General features: G+C 37.1%; 1 protein-coding gene across 4 annotated transcripts in view; it reads right to left on the bottom strand.

The window, feature by feature from the left end:
* irf2b (interferon regulatory factor 2b) overlaps positions 1–22,848 on the bottom strand; it is a 131,239-nt gene that overhangs the window by 84,678 nt on the left and 23,713 nt on the right. For 2 of the 4 annotated variants that reach the window (XM_028802121.2, XM_028802124.2), the window contains exon 2: positions 7,643–7,799. The exons of the other annotated variants lie outside the window; for them this stretch is intronic. The gene's annotated coding sequence lies outside the window, so the exon portion shown is untranslated. The remainder of the gene's footprint in view (positions 1–7,642; positions 7,800–22,848) is intronic. 4 annotated transcript variants of the gene reach the window in all.

Below are 22,848 nucleotides of genomic sequence, written 5' to 3'. Positions count from 1 at the left end.
TCACCGGCAACATACGTACTAAATGCGCCGGTTCTTTTTTTCTTATTTTAAGGCACAAGTTCATCATACCATGGGTTAAAAAGACTAATGAAACGTGTACACACCATCATGACTTATATATACATAAATATTAACGCTTTATCAGCTTTTTTTTTTTTTTTTTATTATTTATCATACAAGACCGCCTGCCCTGGCCTGTCTTACCAATTTATAGGCCTATCATAAATTAAATGGCACGTATTAAAAATGACAACAAGAGCATTTCATTTTACCTTTAAATTATGGCTCTATAATAGCATATCACAACGTAATGCACAATCATGATAATATACAAAATTTAAAAGGACATGTCTTACTTTGCACTTCTGCTCGGATGCGCCGTGAAATCTCCTGGTTTAGAAAAACAACAGCCCGAATACCCGAAGCATTATTGTATGTGTTACAATATTTTTGTCTGTTGCTGTTTAATCCATATGCTAATACATTTTCCATAGACAGAGTCGTTCGTACTTTTTTGACAGCAACGCCATGTTGCCTTCAATCCATACACATTTCACACTCCCGCCAACAGGTCTGTATCCTGATTGGCGGGCATGAACATGGGACGGGCTCGTTGCAGTCAGCGCATGCCCGAACCAGACCGGTGTAATGCCATTGGCTAGCTTAACATGAGGCTTGTGTTTATTGATTGGTTAAAAATATGCTGGCGGGTTATCTTAAAAAAATCTTATCTTTAAAGGCTTTGATTGGCCGAGCGTTGTAAAAAGCTTCGCCCAAAAGCATATTTAAAGAACGATTTTTGCATCGAAAACCTCAGGCCTCCTCAATAACAAGAATTGGGTATGTTGTGATGAGCTAAGGTGTCCACTCCGTTATGACTGATACTTAGCAGGCTGGCATCATCCGCCGCTATTAAGGTCAGAATGGAGGCACTAACACTTGTTTACAGCTAAACCATTCTTCTGACCAAGCGATTGCTGGCTGGCTGAGACCGCCGCTTTGCATGGTTTTAACCGACCGCTTACCAGTGTCCCTGTGTCGCTGGGGCCAGTCGAGCGTTCTCGATTGTCCGTCGCGGCATCGCCGCTTGCTGCAGGCCGTTTACCTGTGTTGCTTGGCCAGTCAAGCGTTCTTGCTATGTATTAATAAAGTATCTATCTGTCTGGGGATTAATAAAGTATATCTGTCTGTCTGGGGATTAATAAAGTATATCTGTTTTGGGATTAATAAAGTATATCTGTCTGTCTGGGGATTAATAAAGTATATCGGTCTGTCTGGGGCTTAATAAAGTATCTGTCTGTCTGGGGCTTAATAAAGTATATCTATCTGTCTGGGGCTTAATAAAGTATATCTATCTGTCTGGGGATTAATAAAGTATATCTATCTGTCTGGGGCTTAATAAAGTATATCTATCTGTCTGGGGATTAATAAAGTATATCGGTTTTGGGATTAATAAAGTATATCGGTCGGTCTGGGGGATTAATAAACTATCTATCTGTCTGGGGGGTTAATAAAGTATCTATCTATCCATCTCAGCAACACAACATCACCGGTTGTCTCTTAAGAAGCAAGACATGGATTCTGAAGCAACAAAAGCGACCGTTAAAGCAGAGACCAAGCTCATCCTTGTAGAAGAATACCAGCCTATAGATGGTGAACCAGAGAAATCTAAACGGGTAATTTTGAATGAATTGTTTTTTCTTGGCTTACAGTTGTATTGCTTTTCTTAGCTCACAGTTGTATTGCTTTTTTCTTTTTAAAGGAGCAGCCCAAAAGAGAAACTCGCCAGTCCGTGAAAAAGACTGATGCATCTGCTGGAGGCCCGACGACATCTGGCGTGAAAAAGACTGATGCACCTGTCCTAGACAACAAGACCTTGGACATGGTGAGTCTGGATCCTGGGTTTAAGAAATTTTCCGTTAACCCTATCTACAGGGCGGTACAATAATAGGTTCTCATTTTATTTTATTTTAACTTGACAGATTGCATGTGCGGAGCCCAAGTATTATGCAAAAGAAGTAATTTCTGCAACATTGAAAGGTCTTATCGCTAAAAAGAAAGACGATTTAAACCCTGATGTTAAAGAATTAATGCGTGACATTGAAAGGCTTACTGAAAGAATGCCTGGCTTGGTGGAGTGTTTCCTTTTTTCAGATAGAAGGGCCGATGTAAAAAGCATACCAGCTATTTCACGTGTGACTAGATGTATCTATAGATCAATAGGGAATACCGTTCCTGTAATGACACGTGATACATTTTTGTGTCTTTTAAGCCGCATAGCCCATATCTGTTCCAACACTGAGGACGATTGTGTTGAGAAGGCTATCCAGATGGCTTCTGATATATTGTCCAGAATTCTGTTATGTTTTACTGATAGCCCGTTAGGTATATGCGTTTTTCGTGTGGGAATATAACTTTTCTTTTTCCCTAGAGTGACTTTAAGATGGCCGGTGAGGTCTTTAAACACGTTTTAAAAGATTGTTCAACTTCAAGTCTGAAGTCTCAAGACCTGTGTGTAATTTCCCAAACACCTGACAGCCATCGCAGTCACAGAGCCGGATTGATTTTAATGAAACATTGTGTGAACGCTGTTGTAGCTTCCGTGGTTAGCACCTGTGTAAGAGATGTATTAATGGGGTCTTGTTTAGCATGCCGTTTGGGTGACGAATCTCAGGATGGTCACACTTGCCTTTTACTAGAATCTGATTCTGAGGAAATGTACCCTTGTGTTTCCAGCATCTGTCAACAGATCAGTATTAAAGATTAATTCAAACGGTGTTTTCTATGGTTAAACCCCTGTGTGGATTAAGAATTGTGCAACCGACTAAAATTTATATTCTTAACTGTCTGAAACAGTTTGTTGCCGTAGTAAACAGTTTTCAGCTTATACAAAAGATGCATCATGCAACAAAACCCAAGATTCGGGCAGCTGCTTTTCAACTTGTCTCTAATCACCATTACAGTTATTTTTTAAAACCAACATCGATTTACAGAAATCTAATCAAAAGGCCTTATCCATGCTAAACAAGACCTGTATGTGTTATATTTTCTGTTGACTAACTGTTGTATTTTGTTTTGTTTTGTTGTCAGAGGATCCAAGACTCGGCAGCTAGAACAAGGAAAACCTGGTCCCAACCCATCGTGACACGTAATACCTATAGAACATATTCTCCTTATATTATATCTGCTAGAAAAAGATTCATTATGACCATAATCGGTCGCTCAGTCGTCTGGGCTTATGTTTTTAGTTCTGTTGAACATTTAGGGGAAAAATGTGATGAATGTCAAGAGAACAAATGCATACCAGATGGACACATTTGTAATATCTGGTTCACTAAACCATTTATAGCATATAAACAGAGCTTATTTATGCTCGAAAGGGCTAGAAAGGATAGACTTGTGTCCTGTGTGCGTGCTTTGCTAAAAATGTATAACTTGCCTTGTTTTCGTAAAGCTATCAAGAATGATGTGGATGATATTATAGCAGAGTTTGAGAAGGGCGAGATACCCATTGATGCTTACGCACAACTAATTCAGCCTTTGAAGACCAGCTTTATGTGGTCGGCTCTGTTCCAAACAGAGAAAATAGGCTTACATAATTTAGTGAAATACAAATATATTAAACATGTGTTGGCTTAAACATTTTACTTAGATGTATTACCGGCTCACTGATGGGTTGGGACCTGGTTTGCAATTTGATTTGTGTTTTCAACAGTGTATACAATTCTTGTATTTTTTGCTTCTTTTTAAATTGAATTGCTAATCTGTATTCAAACAAGCTTGTGTGACTATTTTTACAACTGTATAACCTGCTTTTATTCATACTTTTAAGCAATTAATGTATAACAGTGTGTAACCCCGGAAAGTGAAGACAACATGTTATTTTGCTATGTTTGGAATTTTGCTTCAATAAAAATTGTTTAAACCACTTTTTTGGTATCTTTTTGATTCATTCAATAAAACTTGTTGTTTTAAATCACTTTGGTATCTACTATACGCCTTGCTTTATAAAGGGCATGGTTTTACATGGCTGTTTGGGATGCACTGCATTAAATCACTTTGGTATCTACGATATGCCTTGCTTTATAAAGGGCATGGTTTTACATGGCTGTCAAGGTAACGGTATGCTCTGGACGTGTTTGGGATGCACTGCCAGGCTCCTTGGGTGTGTAATAGAGCCTCTCTAAAGTTTTCCTTTCCATCCTCTTGCAGGGGGTCTGTCACTCAAGCTCTCTGTACTCTCTGTACACACCCGGGCGCTGTAAGCAGATAAGAGCAGGCTCACTCAAGCTCTCTGTACTCTCTGTACACACCCTGGCGCTGTGCGCAGCCACGAGCAGGATGCCTGCTCCGCCCCAAAATCACTGACTTACCTTTTGACGCCTTACAGGGGCCCGAAGCGCCGGCTCAGATCACAATGATGAACAGACCCAGTTTTTAGGATCAAGGCTAAGAGCAGCCAACCATTTTTCCTTCCGCACGACTGACAAAAGGGCTGGTGCCGGTCAAACAGCGCACCCGACAACAGGCAGAGATCAGAGCGCAGGGAAACACCCAAATTAACTCAGGTGGCATACGGTGGGTACCGGAAATGCCAAGGGGGGCGGGACAAACACCTGTCAAAAAGGTATGATGTATAAAAGTGACGCTCCTTTACTACTACTGGGGTCTGCTGGAGCCAATCCCAGCCAACACAGGGCACAAGGCAGGGAACCAATCCCGGGCAGGGTGCCAACCCACCGCAGGACACACACAAACACACCCACACACCAAGCACACACTAGGGCCAATTTAGAATTGCCAATCCACCTAACCAGCATGTCTTTGGACTGTGGGAGGAAACCGGAGCGCCCGGAGGAAACCCACTCAGACACGGGAAGAACATGCAAACTCCATGCAGGGTGGACCCGGGAAGCGAACCCGGGTCTCCTAACTGCGAGGCAGTTTGTTCCATCTGCAGAATAAATTCGTTCATCAATTATATAAATTTATTTTCAACATTTTAAATCACATTGTCATTTAAATATAATTAAAAAATCTCTTTGAGCCTAACTATTACCTAACTGGTAAAGAACTTCGCCGAGTTGTCTTTTTGCCCAGTTGCCACCGAACCGTTCTGCTACGTGTTCCTGTTCTTCCTCTCTTACATTTAGCATCATTTTCCATAGCTATTTGCACCACAGATTAAGAGAAGAATTTCAACAAAATCTCAAGTACTCAAACTAGTTATTCTTTAAAAAAACAAAAAAAAAAAACAAATGGACAAATTGTTCAGATGCATGCATGTGAGGAACCTAAATGATAGATCTACTTTTTCTGCATTTGAAGCATGGAAAAAATATCTTAAGCCAATGTTATGTTATGTGACTTCTAGTCTAGTCTAAGGATATGTCACACTCAAATTAAAGAATTTAAACAACTCAAAATTGCTGGGCATGTCAGTCTTGTTAATCCCTTTTTCTGAAACCAATAGCAAACTGCCTAAAGGAACCAAGACTATATGAAGGGTTAATAGGCAAAGCAAGACAAGCTGCAATCTCAGCCCTTCCTTTCCTTTTTAAAAATTTGCCGTGGTATGTAAAACACGAGATATCAGACAGATGCGCTTCTCTACTGTTTGTGAGATCCAAAACACTGACAATCCTTATTCTTCATCATTGCATTACATGCATTGTACTTCCAGACGAGCATTAATTGGCTGTTAGCTGTGATGCATACAGAGCCAACCCCATGACTAAAGACATAATAAAACCAGCTTGATTTTGGTGGGGGAAGTCGTATGTATGACATCAGATTACCCGACCGAGAGTCATGGGAGCATGCTGCCAACTGCTTCTGACTCCCTAAGATTAAGGAACTTAAGTCAATGACTGAAAATGCTATAAAAATTATCTAATGTGATATTGCCTTTACATGCAATATCACTGGATGGGAGCAGGGTGCAAAGGTGATTTAATCTTACTGCACATAATACTCATCCATTTGAAGAAATATAAAAATCATAATTGATTTACATACAGCTTACATTATTTAATAATATAACGAATCCCATGGGAGTAATGAATGAGACAAAATGGAGGAATAAACGTGCAAGTTTAACATTAAGGTAAAAGGGAAAATGCAACCTTACCAAATCAAACTATGTACTAAATTTAAGTTTCAATGAAACTTTTTTTTGTAATTTTGTAGAGGACTCAGATCTTTCCAAGGCAGTGGTTTCTATTTCTTTTAGAATCAATGGAGCCGATTCATAAAAGTTTTACAAATTCACTACAGTGGAAATAAATATATATCAATAAAAAAACAGTTAAAAATGAAAGAATCAGAAATCTTATTTTTTTAAAAATTGAAAATGACAGACTTTATGAAATCATAATTAGTATCAAAAACAGGTGTAAATAACAGTGTTCCACTTCCAGATGTCATTTTTTCTCCACAATATCTTTACCTACTTCTTGATTCTCTGTTTTCTGCTACTGCCACTTGGCACACTGTAAACTGTAATGCATTTGAATGAAAACACAAAGGCAGACGGATGTACTACAAGTGTGTGGATGTTGATGAGAACAATAACAAAAAACATTTATATATCTGAGAGTCAAGTGACAAACAAAGATTAAGTCTACACTGTATTCATTTATTTTTGAAAAAAATGCAAAGATACTAATGTTCACAAAGGAAAAGCAGAATAAATCATACGGAAGGTATGCCACTCTACCATCTTTTTCAATGTTTCTGTGTACACTAGTGTTTTAATTTACATATACACAATGACCCACATTGTGTAGTTAAAGCGGGGTTTCTGTTCAAACAGAGCTTCTCAAAATGAACCGGAAATAAAACTTAAAGGGATTAGATTTTGAAGAAAATGCCTTATTATAAATGGGATGTGAAAGCCCACTAAACAGAACACTTGTTTTTCTATAGAAATGTATCTTCAAGGAAATAGAGACCGGCATGGAATCTTTCTCATATGTCATTTAGTGGTAATCTACTAATGAATGGCATACCATCATAAGTAAATAAATAACACACATTATTAAAAACTGTAAAACACAACTCTGATTCACATAAACGTCTGAGGCAAGTTATAGAATTCCAAGGTCTAGCCTGCTGTACTAATACACAAGCTATTAAGACAAATGGAAATCATTCATCTCCAAGGGGCAGCATTTTTATATGCTTGCACTTCTCTACTACTACATGTTGCTTCTACTTAAGGAGATGAGAACCAGACAAAAAAAAAAAAAAGCAGACTGCTTGTCGACATGTTTTTTAACCTAATAAACTGCATCATTCAAGTTGGGTTTAAGAGAAGCTAAACTTTCTTCCAACAGTGCTCAGCTGTTTTAAAGTTACACCCATCAAATTCAAATAGTGGATGACTGAGTTCAAAAGGTTGCATTATCTGTCTTATGAATTCATCCAAACACCAGCAACATATAAGCCATCTCCTGATCATGTTAATCAATATCTTTCATACATAATATACAAACTGCACTTCCTCCAATGTGAGCAATAAACATTAGTAGAAGTTTTCTCTTTAAATCATTTCACTGGTTCAAAATGTATTCATATTTTCTCTTTATTTAAAATTTTTTTTTATATACTGTATACCAACAAACAACTTATAAATGAGTACCTTTTAACACAGGTGGGTTATCCTGAGGCCAAGTATTTTTTTTTGGTTGCACTCTAGGTTTCCATTTATTATTTTTTCTAATGTCTTGAACGCCAACAATAAAAGATGTTTTGTCTTACATCACTTGAGTATGAAAGAGAATCCCTAAAGAAGATAGCTTTGCAAAAAAAGTAGATATTAAAAAAAAAACTTTAAAATGTGTAATTCATGCAATTAGCTTGGTAAACACATGAGAAAAATCATTTGGGAACATTATACAGTAGGTCACTTAAAAAATGCATTTTGGAAGATAAATACAGTACAAGGGCAGAAAAATAAAAGCAATAGATATAAAAACATTCTGAGTTATCAGTATAAATGTAAACAAGTAATAAATAAGCCCATTTTAAAATTGAAGACACTATTAAAAACAATCTATTGAACCAGTATGTTGTGAAAACTACCATTTAAAAATAAACCTGATTTAAACAGACAAATTTAGACTCAGCAAAACAGCTTGCAATTTTTGGTCAAAGATGAAAGTGAGCTCAAAGCTGTAAGTAACACTTCTGACCAAAACTGAATCCAAAGTGAGACGTTCATTATTTAATCTTTAGTTATGCATTTCAAGATTAAATAGGCATAAAAATATTCACTTGCAGCTACACATATTAAAAGGTATTTATATGCAAAGAAAATGAAAAACAATACAAAGAAAAGGAAACACAATTGTGCAATCTGAAATAAAACCATGAATCAATCTAATAAAAGGTACATTGGAACGTGTATGTCTGAAAAGACTTACTATTAATACAGAAACTTTTTATTTTATTGATTTTATTGAAATTACACAACATTCCATACAAATAGATCCATTTTTACAAAAATAGGAACGAAAACAAATCAACACCTACCCCTGGGAAAGAGAGCTTGGCCAGCAGAGTAAAACTTAAAGCTAGTAAGTAATAAGTGAATAAAGATAAATGGAGAAGAAAAAAGAAAAGGGGAGAGAATCTGCTTCCTTTGTGCTTTAAAAGCTTATTCTAAAATGTTATTGATTAGATCCTGCCAGGTTCTGAAAAAGTTCTGCACAGATCCTCTAAATGAGAATTTTATTTTTTCCAATTTCAAATAGTATATAAACATCAGTTACCCAGTGACCTAAAAGAGGAGAGTTAGGATTCTTCCAGTTGAGCAAGACAAGTCTATGTGCCAATAGTATAGTAAAGGCAATTACAGTTTGTTTGCCCTTGTCCACTTTAAGCCCATCTGGAAGTACACCAAACACAGCTGTTAGTGGATTAGGAGGGAGTGTGACACCAAGGCTGTCTGAAAGGCATTTAAAAATGTTGGTCCAGAATGATGTTAATTTGGTGCAGGCCCAAAACATATGACCCAGTGAGGCTAGAACTTGATTACAGCGTTTGCAGGTTGGATCTTGCCCTGGAAACATTTTGGACAATTTTAAACGAGACAGATGTGCTCGATATATAATTTTGAGTTGAATAATTGTATGCTTTGCACATATGGAGCTTGAGTGAATTCTCTGCATTGCTACTTTCCATTCCTTTTCTGAGATATTGAGTGAGATCCTTTTCCTACTGTCCTCTTGGATCTTTGAAAGGAAGGACTGTAAAATGGTTTTATATATTGCAGAAATGTTGTCTGTGTCCTTGAGACTGATCAGTATTTTTTCCAGCATAGAGGAGGTGAGGAAAATTGGGAAGGTTCGGTTTTAACAAAGTTTCTAATTTGAAGGTAGTGAAAGAAATGTGTTGCTGGAGAAGTTAAATTTGGAATGTAATTGTTCTTAGAATGCAAAGATGTTGTCTATGTACAGATCTCTAAGTGATTTAATCCCAAATGTTTTCCAGATATTACAAACTGCATATGTTTGCAATGGTCCTATTAAAAGGAGTGACATGTCATAGGAGTGTCATAACCTCAGATATAAATTTCAAAGGAGTGACAACCATCCATCCAACCAACCATCCAAGTGGTAGGAACGTTTTTTTTGGCGAGCATACTTTCAGTTGTGTGTGGTAGGTGACTCCAATAAAATGTCACTCCTTTAATATGGTATTTATGTCACTCCTTTGTTATGTCACTCCTATGATACAGACCCGTTTGCGAGGGTGGAAAAAGGTGGTTCTTGTGCAGAGGTGCCACAGATAAAAGCTTCTTTTATCTTAAAATACTTCCTACATTGGTTCCATATTCTGAGTGAGTGAAGCACAACTGGGTTATTAGTATATTGGTGATAACTTGCATTTATTGAGGCTCAAAGCAGGGAATATAAAGAAGTACTGCTTGGGCTTATCCAGTACTTGGAAGGGAGAAACTATTTTAAAAACAAAAGTAAAACATGCCTTTACACATACTGGACTTTCAAAAGTAATTAACTTCAAGACACCACCAAACCTAATCAATAAAATTACAATTATCTCTTTAACATGCTTCTCTTGAACAAAGTACATTAATATAGTTTACATGGTTGAAATAAAATGTTGCACAACTCTGTACTACTCTGCTTGTGCTTACAAACAGCAGCTGATAGATATTACTAACCAAAATAATTTAGCCGAGAACTTTTTGTTGCCAAAGTGCCAACATATATCGATTCCCAAAGCTAAGGTCACCCTTAAGCACTTGAATCTCAGTAAAATTTACCTTTTTAAAAATATAGATCTATAAGTAAGTATGAAATGCAACATGGCACTAACTTGCAGCTTACAGCATAAATCAGATGAAGAAGTAATTCACCGAAAATATATATTTGCGCACACTAGGTCTGCTGAAACAGAAATTTGATCAAAAACTTTGCATTAATTGAAATAAAAACAGTTGGTGCATACGTAGAAATCTTAAAATGACCTTACAAATTTCAACATCCAAGGCTTCTGTCTAATATAAAAACCAAAAACAGACATTTTGCATCCTGGTAATGTTAAGCATAATTAAGAATTTACAATCTCTATATGTGGCGAAAATCGTTTTATGCACAAAATTAATAAACTCTTTAATTATTTCAAATCAAAGAAAATCAAATATACAAATTTCATTAAAATTATCACAGAATGTACAGTACCTCAAATTTGCAAAGCTTCAATGATTTATTAGGAAACAGCAGCATATTCCTTTGCAGTAATAGCTTACATTTTGCAATTTATGAACTGAAAAAAGCAAGATGACATTGCTGACATTTTAACATTCCTCAGCTCTCAAAAAAAGGAATGACTTTTAATAGCACTATACGCAACATTGTATCAAAAAAAAAAAATATCTACGTTAACATAACTTGAATTTCAGAGACCCAACCATGAACAATAATCTAACATGAAATTGTACTGAAAAATTTCTTATCTGATCACTGTTGTATAAAAATGTATAAAAATATTGTATAAAAATGTTTTGGAAGTTACTAAACACACTATTAAATTATAGAAGTTTTAATCCAAGAATATTCTTTTTAGAAAATGTCAGCATAAATAAAAGTTACCAAAAGCAATCTGCAATCATCTACAAAGTTACATTTAAAGTTATTAAAATGCAAATTTCTACATACAGTACTAGTTTACACATAATTGCTAACAATGTAGTACACTTTTATGTATTGTGTGATTGATTGCCAAGTAAGACTCATATGTATGATTGCTAGAAAAGGGAAAGATTCATAAAGCAAGTATGTACTGGATTTGCATTTCTCATTTCTTACAAAAATATGAAACAGTAGTACAGGAATTTTGGCTGGCCTAGGTATTGCAGTACACACCCATGTCAGGAAGTGGCTCTCACTCCTTTACCACTATTTCTTATTTACCACACACATCATATATTTCATAAAAGGCAAAGAGTCACACTAATTCTGTTCAAATACAATAAGGCAAACATATATATGGAAGAAAAACACACAGCAAAAGGATGTGCAGAAAAAAACCAAAAGAATCTGAATAAATGTTCATGTTTAGGAAAAAAGGCATTAATCATTCTACAAAGCTGCTCAGAGGCAAGAGTAAAGAATATCTGAATAATTTTCATTTATTACACATCAGTAGAATACACAGATCAGGCTTACCAGACCAAGCAAAACAAAATTAAAATAATTAAATTTCCTAAATGACATTGAAAGGCTTCAGATAAACACAATAAATCTCACATCATTCAGCTAAGACTTAGTACATAAAGATTAATCATTTATCATACTTCTTCCCTATCTCACTCATTAATATTGTGTTTAGCATCGTTGCCTCACAGCTCAGAGGAGACTCGTTTTGAATCCTGGCCCAGTTGTTCTTAGCATGGGTTTCTTTTCATATACTGTACTCAGTTTTTGCATTTGTTTTTTGATCCTTTTGCATTAATTTAACTCATGACTTTAAATTGGCCAAGTATGAAAGTACATTGCTAAAAAAATTAAAAGAACACTTTGAAAACACATCAGATCTCAAAACGGAAAAAAATCATGCTGGATATCTATACTGATATGGACTGGGTAATGTGTTGGGAACGAAAGGATGCCACATCATTTGATGGAAATGAAAATTATCAACCTACAGAGGGCTGAATTCAAAGACACCCCGAAAACCAAAGTGAAAAAATGATGCGGCAGGCTAGTCCATTTTACCGAAATTTCATTGCAGCAACTCAGAATCGTACTCAGTAGTTTGTATGGCCCTCACGTGCTTGTGTGCATGCCTGATAATGTTGGGGTATGCTCCTAATGACACGACAGATGGTGTCCTGGGGGATCTCCTCCCAGATCTGGACCAGGGCATCACTGAGCTCCTGGACAGTCTGAGGTGCAACCTGGCCGTGTCGGATGAAGCAAAACATAATGTCCCAGGTGTGTTCTATTGGATTTAGGTCAGGCGGGCGTGGAGGCCAGTCTATGGTATCAATTCCTTCATCCTCCAGGAACTGCCTATATATTCTCACCCCAAGAGGCCGGGCATTGTTGTGCACCAGGAGGAACCCAGGACCCACTGCACTAGCATAGGGTCTGACAATGGGTCCTATGAATTTCATCCAGATACCTAATGACAGTCAATGTGCCGTTGTCTAGCCAGTACAGGTCTGTGCGTCCCTTCATGGATATGCCTCCCCAGACCATCACTGACCCACCACCAAACTGGTCATGCTGAACGATGTTACAGGCAGCATAACATTCTCCACGGCTTCTCCAGACCCTTTCACGTCTGTCACATGTGCTCAGGGTGAACATGCTCTCATCTATAAAAAGCACAGGGCTCCAGTGGTGGACCTGCCAATTCTAGTATTCTATGGCAAATGCCAATCGAGCTCCACGGTGCCAGGCAGTGAGCATAAAGCCCACTAGAGGATGTCGGGCCCTCAGGCCACCCTCATGAAATCTATTGCTGATTGTTTGGTCAGAGACATTCACACCACTGGCCTGCTGGAGGTCATTTTGTACGGCTCTGGCAGTGCTCATAGTGCTCATCCTGTTCCTCCTTGCCCAAAGGAGCAGATACCGGTCCTGCTGATGGGTTAAGGACCTTCTAACGGCCCTGTGCAGCTCATCTAGAGTAACTGCCTGTCCTCTTGGAATCTCCTCCATGTCTTGAGACTGTGCTGGGAGACAAAGCAAACCTTCTGGCAATGGCACATATTGATGTGGCCATCCTGGAGAAGTTGGCCTACCTGTGCAACCTCTGTAGGGTCCAGGTATCATCTCATGCTACCAGTAGCGACACAGACTGTAGTCAAATGTAAAACTAGTGAAAAAACAGCCAGAAAAGATGAGGAGGGGAAAATGTCAGTGGCCTCCACCTGTTATAAACCATTCCTGTTTTGGGGGTTGTCTCATTGTTGCCCCTCTAGAGCACCTGTTGTTTATTTTCATTAACACCAAAGCAGCTGAAACTGATTAACAACCTCCTCTGCTACTTAACTGACCAGATCAATATCTGGTATCACTTGATGTTATTCTCCGATTAAAAAGTGTTCCTTGGGCAGAATATTTTCTGGGGCGAACTGGTAAGACATCCAGGGACTTGCCTTGCACCCAGTGCTACTGGTTATAAGCTCAACCCTTATTATCTATTAACTGGATTCAGCTGCTTCTAAAAATAGATGGAAGGATGTACAGACCGCCACATAAACTTGCAACAGAATGGAAAACCAAACAAAGTGCATTAAGAGAATTAGGAGAAGCAATAAGGTTTGGTTACAGCTTCACCAGATATTATACAGCAACAACAACAACATTTATTTATATAGCACATTTTCATACAAATTTGAAATTATATGAAAATGTCAGTTTATTCAGCACTTTTCATAGAGGATGTCTGCATTTTACAAACAACAAAGCATACTTAGAAATCTATACATTTATAGGTATAAGATCTCAAGCAGATTATAGATTCAGCTCTTGTTTACAAAGAGCAATGTAGTAAAAACAAGAGATTAATGCATTAGCCCTGGAGTCCATATTTCTTCATCTTAAACCCTAGCATCATTGCATATGCCTGTTTAAGTCTTCTCTTATTTTTGTATTTGTGATCTTCCTTTACTTACACAGACAGACAGACTCCTTTTTGGGGGTTTAATTATTTGCTTAATCCAGCACTCAGAAACCCTTAAGACACAATAATATATATATTTTAAAAAATCACTCATTTGCACAAGAAAAAAAAAAGATAAAATACAATATTAAAGTTTGTTGTGCAAGGTAAATTGACAAGTTAGAAAATGTCTCCTAAAAACATGTCATTTCTGTTGTTGCAATTCTAGGAAAAAGATTACACAGAGCTGAATACAGCATTACTTACTATAATATAAGTAACTTCACCTAATTTATAAAATGTGTTCATGATGCAAGACTACTCAATGTCATTAAAATAAAAATAGTTTATAGCTCTATTATATATGCTTAAATTTTATTATAAAATAGAAGAAATTCCCAAAAGTATTTTTAAGTTAAAAAATGGGTGAGATACAGCTACATCTTTTCTGTTTTGATTGATTAGATTAAACTACAGCAATACAAAATTTCTTTAGCTTCTTTCACAGATGCTACCTTGGAAAACTCCTAAGTCATGACTACTGAATGTGGATTTTTATTTATTTTTTTTTATTATTTAAAATAACATTATTGATCTGACATCAACAAAAGCAGACAAATATGAAGCAGGAGGAGATGAACATTTTACTGCAGTTTTACTTTTCCAAACAGCTACATTAAATTACATTTTGACATGATGTGCATCAAACACCAGAAGCTCTTTCCACCATTTTATCATTAGCAAAGCATACTACCTGTCTTGACTAGTGACAAATAACTTCTGAATGAAATGAATATCTGCAGCTGATGGTAAGTGGTAAGGTGTTGTCACCATGAAAGGAGGCTCCCCAGTTTCCAGACAATTTGAAAGAACACAAATTTTTGATAAGCAATCATGTTAGCTTTTTGTTTGTTATTATTAGCCAAGATTGGTTCACTTGTATGAACATCAATGCATTGTAAAATTCAGACACCAAGATGTTTTGCATGATTTAAACATCAATTCTCTGGGCATGATCAACCATATGCCCAAATGCTAAATTACTACTACTACTACAACATCTCATTTTAGGGAATTTTATAGTTGTCTTTTCCTGGGTTTCTTTACTCTGGTCTTGTACAAGCATGGTCCCAACTTCTCAGTAAAGATCTGGCATATTCTGTATGTGTAAAAGGTGATTTTGTAAACTGCATAAAAAGATACCTCAGTGGGAATGGACTCCTCAAGTCTATTCCCACTGTGTTTAAGGTTTTTGCACTTACAGAGAAATTAAAGCAAGATTATATTATTCTTATTGATCATTTTCTCAGTGAGAAAAAAGTGTATTTTTAAATAGGTATTTAGCCCTGAACCTTGGAAATTTTTCAAACAAGAGAAAGAATCAAAACTGAAAAATGCCTGTTCATTATTTTTCTTAGTACAAGTATATCAGATCTGCCATGCATTGCCTAGACAATATATTCTTTTGTTCCTTCAATATATTGCAAATAACTGCATGGCCTTTTATTGTGGGACAGTGTGTTTAAGTGGAATTGTCCCTCAAAATGGTATGGGGGGCCAGGTTTCTCTAAACGTCCTGTTTGAAAAGGAAACGAGTCATCAGTAGCTTCCATTAAAAGGGTAAGCAGGAAGTAATGAAGAAGAGCTGCTTTCCTGGAAGGTACTACCTGAGTTCAAAGCAATGTGATAGACTAAAAAGGACATACACACCGGATTTCTGAGGATTTTAAACCATGCAAGTTCACTTGTTTGAAAGGGTTTACAAACAATCACAAGAAACAGCAGGAATATCCTTCTCAAAATACCAGTGAGTCTTTATTAAGGAAAATTCTGGTAGGAACATGCTTTCTGTTTTTAATGTTTGTTAATCTCCACCACTGATTCAGACTTGTTTCAATTTACATTATTGGCTTTGGATTTGACTGTTCATATAACTCATAGAAAAAAATGCTAGGCTGATTTAGTTATAGGTGAAGCAGTTTGTGGAAACATGTTTATATGTATGTTTACTGTTGTTAATATATACAGTATGTGCCTGATTTTATATATTTATCTATTGTTGTCAGCCACTACATAAAAAGATATCAACAACTAGAGTGGTGTGTAGAGAAATAAATGTTGACATTTTATATACAATCGCATACCTGGCAGCTGGAGAACAGATCATGGTGGGTTTTATGGGATTAGAATTAAGGGACAATTAATAATTTAAAAAGTTAACATTTCTGTTAGTATATCTTCAAATATGAAAATGTGACTGCATAACACACCAACAAAACACTTTGAAGACTGCAGTGCTTTTAGTCATGTTTGGCTTCCAGAATAAAAACCTAATTATTCCTTTACTCATTACTACAAGTACATGGGGCCCTCTTCATACAGACAATGACCAAACCAGAAGTCTGCCCTGTCCATCACACTTCACGGTAGAAACATTAATTACTAAACCACTCTGTCACTCCCAATAATAAATGGTAAATGAGAAACACAAAAATTGTAATATAAATGCCTAAAGTATTTTTACAAATTATGGTAAAAAATTACAAATAATAAAATGTTATCTACTTAACAAATACAGTATATCTTTAAATTTGCTTAATCAATTGTCAACTAAAATACATGAATGCAAATATTTAGAAACTTAACATATCTAAAGCTTATTTTCCTTGCATGTTACACAATGAAAAGGCTGTGATATAATGGCAATTTAATAGCGTGCAAAATGCAAGGAAACATGCAATTTAAACCTCAGTGTAGCATTATTTGAAAAACAGCAGCAGATATTAAAGACTTATAAGTTTTGGGACCTATATATGGCAGAGAAAGGACTGCTAGCAAGGAACATACTTGTACTCTAACAATACACTATGTGCATTTTGGATGGATGGATGGGATGGATGGATACTTTATTAATCCCAGGGGAAATTCACATACTCCAGCAGCAGCATACCAATACAAAAAAAAAAAAAAACAATATTAAATTAAAGATTGATAACAATGCATGACATGTATAATGTTAACGTTTACCCCCGGGTGGAATTGAAGAGTCGCATAGTCAGTGGAGCAGGACAGTGACAGCAGTCTGTCGCTGAAGCTGCTCTTCTGTCTGGAGATGACACTGTTTAGTGGATGCAGTGGATTCTCCATAATTTGATAGGAGCCTGCTGAGCGCCCGTCGCTCTGCCACAGATGTCATGCTGTCCAGCTCCATGCCAACAATATAGCCTGCCTTCCTTACCAGTTTGTCCAGGCGTGAGGCGTCCTTTCTTCTTAATGCTGCCTCCCAGCACACCACCGCGTAGAAGAGGGCGCTCGCCACAACCGTCTGATAGAACATCTGCAGCATCTTATTGCAGATGTTGAAGGACGCCAGCCTTCTCAGGAAGTATAACCGGCTCTGTCCTTTCTTACACAGAGCATCAGTATTATTAGTAATTATTAATAATTATTATTATCAGTATATTTTCTAACAGGTTGCAAATTTAGCCCCCCGCCCCGTGTCAGTTTATACAAAAAATTCCAGTGTTAAGAGCAACAGGATAGTTGCAACATTTCTAATAATGTAGCTTAATTAAATATCTCTCATAAAATGACTTTATATGATTAGATACAGTAGCTGTACCGCAGGGTATAAAGAAACTTACTGATGTTTCATCACTACAAAATTAACAAAAATGTATTTAAAAACCTTCTAGGAAAATGTGTATTATTTTTCGCACGTAGTGTGAACACAAAATTCTCTCAAGCAAAATATCAAGTACTAATTATGGCATTAAATTATTTTAATCTCATGTGGAGTTTAAAGTTTAATTAGTTTAACTGCCAACTTAACTCTTTACAACTTTAAATGACGAACATACTCATTTTTTTCATGGAATTACATTATTCATGTAAAGGCCTTATGACTGTATACAGTAATCCCTCCTCCATCGCGGGGGTTGCGTTCCAGAGCCACCCGCGAAATAAGAAAATCCGCGAAGTAGAAACCATATGTTTAAATGGTTATTTTTATATATTTTAAGCCCTTACAAACTCTCCCACACTATTATAAACATTTCACGCACAATTATACAGCATAAACCCTTTGTATTCTCTTAGATATTAGGTAAGATTCGTTGAAATTATGTATGTAAACACAGTTTACATACAGTAAAACCTAAATATTATTTTAAAGATATCGAGCGTCTCCGATATCACATATGTTACAGCCATTACGACAGACAGGCCACCAGCAATAAATACGTACAATGCAAGAAAAATTGTATACAGTAAAATGTGTGTACAGTGACACTAAACTATGTACATGTAATAAGTACTGTACGTAAATAATTAATTATGGTTACTCACCAACAATGACACGATGACTTGTCCAATAACGATGAGTTTAATTTTACTGCACTACAAAGGATAGCGTTACAGCTCTTCTAAAGGAGCCTCTTCAGGCGACTGTTTAGCACCGCCGTTATACTTCTTCCATCACTCTTCAATCCAAATCCCTAAAGCAGATTCCATCCAGACTACTGCCTTATCACGTCCACTTGCAACTCGTTTGCGCCCTGGTTAAATGACACTGCGGCCGTAGATCTTATATGCTTTTCCTCCTTTTTAAATAAAAAGAATCGTGGACTCATTGATGCTGTAACGGTGTCCTGCAGCGGTGTAGCTGTTTCCTTCCTTCAACATATCCAAAACTTTTACCTTTTCTGCAATCATTTGCATCTTCTGTTGGCACTTGGACACGGCTCCTGCAGCAGTAGCAGTAACGTGCGTTAATGCTGAATGAGTGAGATTAGACTTCCTGTTAATGCAGCACTCCGTCACTGAGCCAATCAGCAGCACACAGGAACTTAGCCGAAGGCTCTGATTGGGTAGCTTCTCAGCCATCCGCCAATAGCGTCCCTTGTTTGAATTCAAATGCATCCCTTGTTTGAATTCAAATGGGCAAGTCAACTGAGGAAGCACACGTACTGTAGACCGCAGACATCCGCGAAGCAGTGAAAAATCCGCGATATATATTCACATATGCTTACATTTAAAATCCGCGATGGAGTGAAGCCGCGAAAGACGAAGCGCGATATAGCGAGGGATCACTGTATTTCCAAAAAATGGTGTTCATCACATCTCTCAAAATCTACAGTACCTATATAAGGTGTTGGTTACGCATTTCAGTCTGATGTTAAAATGTGCAAAATATATTGTGGCAGAAGACCCAAGTAAGTATTTTTATACTGCACACAACTGGAGTCAGACTGTAAGATGCCCTGGCAGAAGATGCACTGGTAACTAAAACATACGTGTTCCAAAAGGTTTGGTTGCAGGGTTACTCATATGGACAATGCAGGTCAGTAGAACCTGTGTTTAAAAGAGTTATCTGACCCTCAATTAAATAAGACTGTTTGGAGCATTAATTGATTTTAGTTTTTTATTTTATTTTACTTACTTTGGTGGTTAATTGGTGTGTGAACGTGCCTTAATTAGTCGATTGCTGTTTAGCGTCATGGTGAGTGCATGCTATCAGTGAGGGCTGGCTACATTGATAAAAAGGAGAAGTGCAGGTAAGAAAGGAGAAAAAGAAATCTGGAGAAAAGAAAATCGAGAAGTTAGCAAGTAGTGCAAGCTTGAGAAACGTATGAGCCAAGAAGGATGGCTTTAACTCTATGTGGGTTTCTGGCAAAGGTAACTGAGAGATTGAGAAAGACAGAGCGAACGAGAACCATCAGGGAGGATATAACTAAGAGAAGGAGGAAGGTAGATTTTTTTTTTTTTTTATTATTTTTAATCAAAAATAACTTAATATCAAAGATACAGTATTCACTTACACTAATAAATAATTTTTAACACTAATATTTATAGTTAATGATTATTATGCAATACAAATCATTGTCTGTATTGGTTATATATATATTTTAAATTAGTGACAATCTGTGGTTTTCTATGATCTTTTGGCAAGCTCCAGGGGCCTCATGTATAACGCCGTGCGTAGAACTCACACTATAACATGGCGTAAGCACAAAAGCGGGATTGTGCGTACGCTCAGAAAAATCCAGATGCAGGAATCTGTGCGCACGCAAAATTTCACGTTCTTCCACTACATAAATCCCGATCCGCGTGAAAAGTAACGCACGTGCACGCGCCTTCTGTCCCGCCCCAACTCCTCCCAGAATTACGCCTCTTTGAATATGCATATCAATATAAATAGCCTTCTGTGAAAAGACAATGGGAAAAGCACAGGGGGAAATATAAGAATTTCACCGAATACCAAGTGGAGGCAAAGGAAAAACGTACTATTTGTTGGTGTAAACAATAATATAATCAACAAAAGAAAGTTGATCGAGTGACAGAGTGTCGGAAAAACTCGAAAGGTCAAATTCACAAAGTCGCACAGTGCCCGAAATAAAAAAGAAATCACATATCAAAGTCGCTGTGAAAAAGGCGAGTCGTAGCCCACCGTCTGAGTGTCATATGAAAGCGTATTAGGGTACAAACAAAAAACATAGGCACACAGTGGGAAAAAAGCACGAAATGTCAACTTTAATCTCGAAATTTCCACTTTAATCACATTGTTTATTTTGCCATTAAAGTAGAACATCATAAACTTCATCTTAAAATCGTTTATTTTACTAGTTTCTCAAGTAGCATGTTAAAGTCTTTGTTCTGTATTTGATCTTCTATGTGCTCTATGTGTGTGAATCACTACGTGCTTCCGTTCTTTTCTCTTTCTCCGACAGGACACAGAATGCATTACATTCGAGATATTACAGCTCTCTGAATAATTAAAATACTGAGATGTATACGTGATATCATTTTCATGATGATAGGAATGAAAGCATGTTATTAAACATGGGAACACGGGTGGCGCAGTGATTGTTCATATCTCACGCAAGAGGCTTGCGGTGCCATGTGCGACCTTCGATGAAATAATTTATTACAGAAGTACTGTCTCTTTCAAACGTACTAACCTCCAATTCCTGTCCATACTTTTCTTTCTCCAATCGCCACACAATCAGCTCTGTAATAGACGTTAAGCCATTTGTATGCTTAGAACGCCGATTCTTCAAAACTTTTAAGGAACATTGAAATATCTCCGTAGTACATGTTTAATTATTCTATTCGTCTATCCTTCCAGTGTCGCATCAGCACCAGCAAGAATACAGCACAAGGCAGGAGCTATCCTTGAACTATATGCTGCGGCACCGTGTCCTCACATGTTTAATTATTAACAATACAGTTATTTAAATGAAGTTAAAGTTTTATCTGTATACTATAAGCAACATATTTTGCTGCATTTCATCTTAAAAATGATACTGTCATCATACGCGCTTTATAAAGTAGCGCAGGTTGTGCAATATTATAACTGTAGTGCAAGTTTACAGTGAGGTGATTGTACTTATAAGTACAAACAGTTCTACAAGGAGCACTTGATGGACTGATTGAGTGCGTTTATAGTTATTGGGATGAAACTGTTTTCTGAAACGCGAGTGAGAGTACTGTAATATGGAAAAAGATGATCCGCAGTGGCAACCCTTAACGGGAACAGCAAAAAGAAGAACAAGATGCAGTGAGAGTAACAACGCTAAAGCAGTTATGGTATTTGGAATACTATGGCTATTCCCTGGCCCATTATATTGCTACAGGTTAATTACAATCAGATGCATTACACTAATAAACAATATGCAGTTAATTTCAGTGTATTTATAAAGCCGCGTCAGGAATGTGGAGCTAAGAAAGAAAGGATGAGCACACAGGAACAGTAGTTTGACCATTCTGTGGACCATTATATTGTTACAGGTTAATTACAATCAGATGCATTAAATTTATGAACGATATGCGGTTAATTTCAGTGTATTTGATAAAGCCGCCGCCGTGGATGTGGATCTAAGAAAGAAAGGGTGATCACACAGGAACAGTAGCACTGCTTTGACGCTGGGTGCTGCCGCCAGTCTGCAAAACCGAGGGGAGAAATTGCGTACGCCAAGGTATGAGTTACCATGGAAATGTGCGTGGCTTTACGCCAAGTTTAGGTTTTATACATCGCGATTTGAGCGTGGAAAGGTTCGTACGCAACATTTCTGTGCGTACGCACCGTTTATACATGAGGCCCCAGATGTATTCACATTTAATTGTTCAGAGACAACTCATGAATAAACGAAACCGAAGTTGTCAAATTTGCACATCTGAAGGTGTGACTACACTACTAAATTCTAAGTATAGAGGACAGATCGTGGGGGATGATGGGTAATGTTTTGGCAATCTGACAGATGAATGCAAGGTGGCATGTTAGCTTATACATATCTTCCTGTTAGTCATTACAGAAGACCACTAAGGAGAGTTTTAAACAAGTTGGGAATGGGGTTTTGGAGGTCATTAATGACCCCAAAAGTAATTCAAGGATGTTTTCAGAAAGCGAATTATGGCCAGGGTTTACAAACCCCTTTCTGATATTCCTTAAGTAGTGTGGACATGTGTTGATACAATCAGTTGGAGGGAAAGAAGAGAGGCCACAAAGATAATATTGGGAGAAGTAGGGCAGGTTTGAGAGATGGAGCAAATGCAGGTTGTGATATGGACCAGCAATTCCACATAATAAGGAGCAAGATGCACATAATTCAGGAAGGCCTGGGGAGTCCTTAGAGCTAATTAATTTACTTTACTATATTCTTTTCTCATTTTGTATATTCCTCCCTTATATCAATTGTTTGTATATTA

Source organism: Erpetoichthys calabaricus, chromosome 5 (genome assembly GCF_900747795.2).
Source record: "Erpetoichthys calabaricus chromosome 5, fErpCal1.3, whole genome shotgun sequence".
NCBI lineage: Eukaryota > Metazoa > Chordata > Cladistia > Polypteriformes > Polypteridae > Erpetoichthys > Erpetoichthys calabaricus.
The sequence above is the reverse complement of the archived record's forward strand: the minus strand, read 5'-3'. Positions and strand labels throughout refer to the sequence as shown.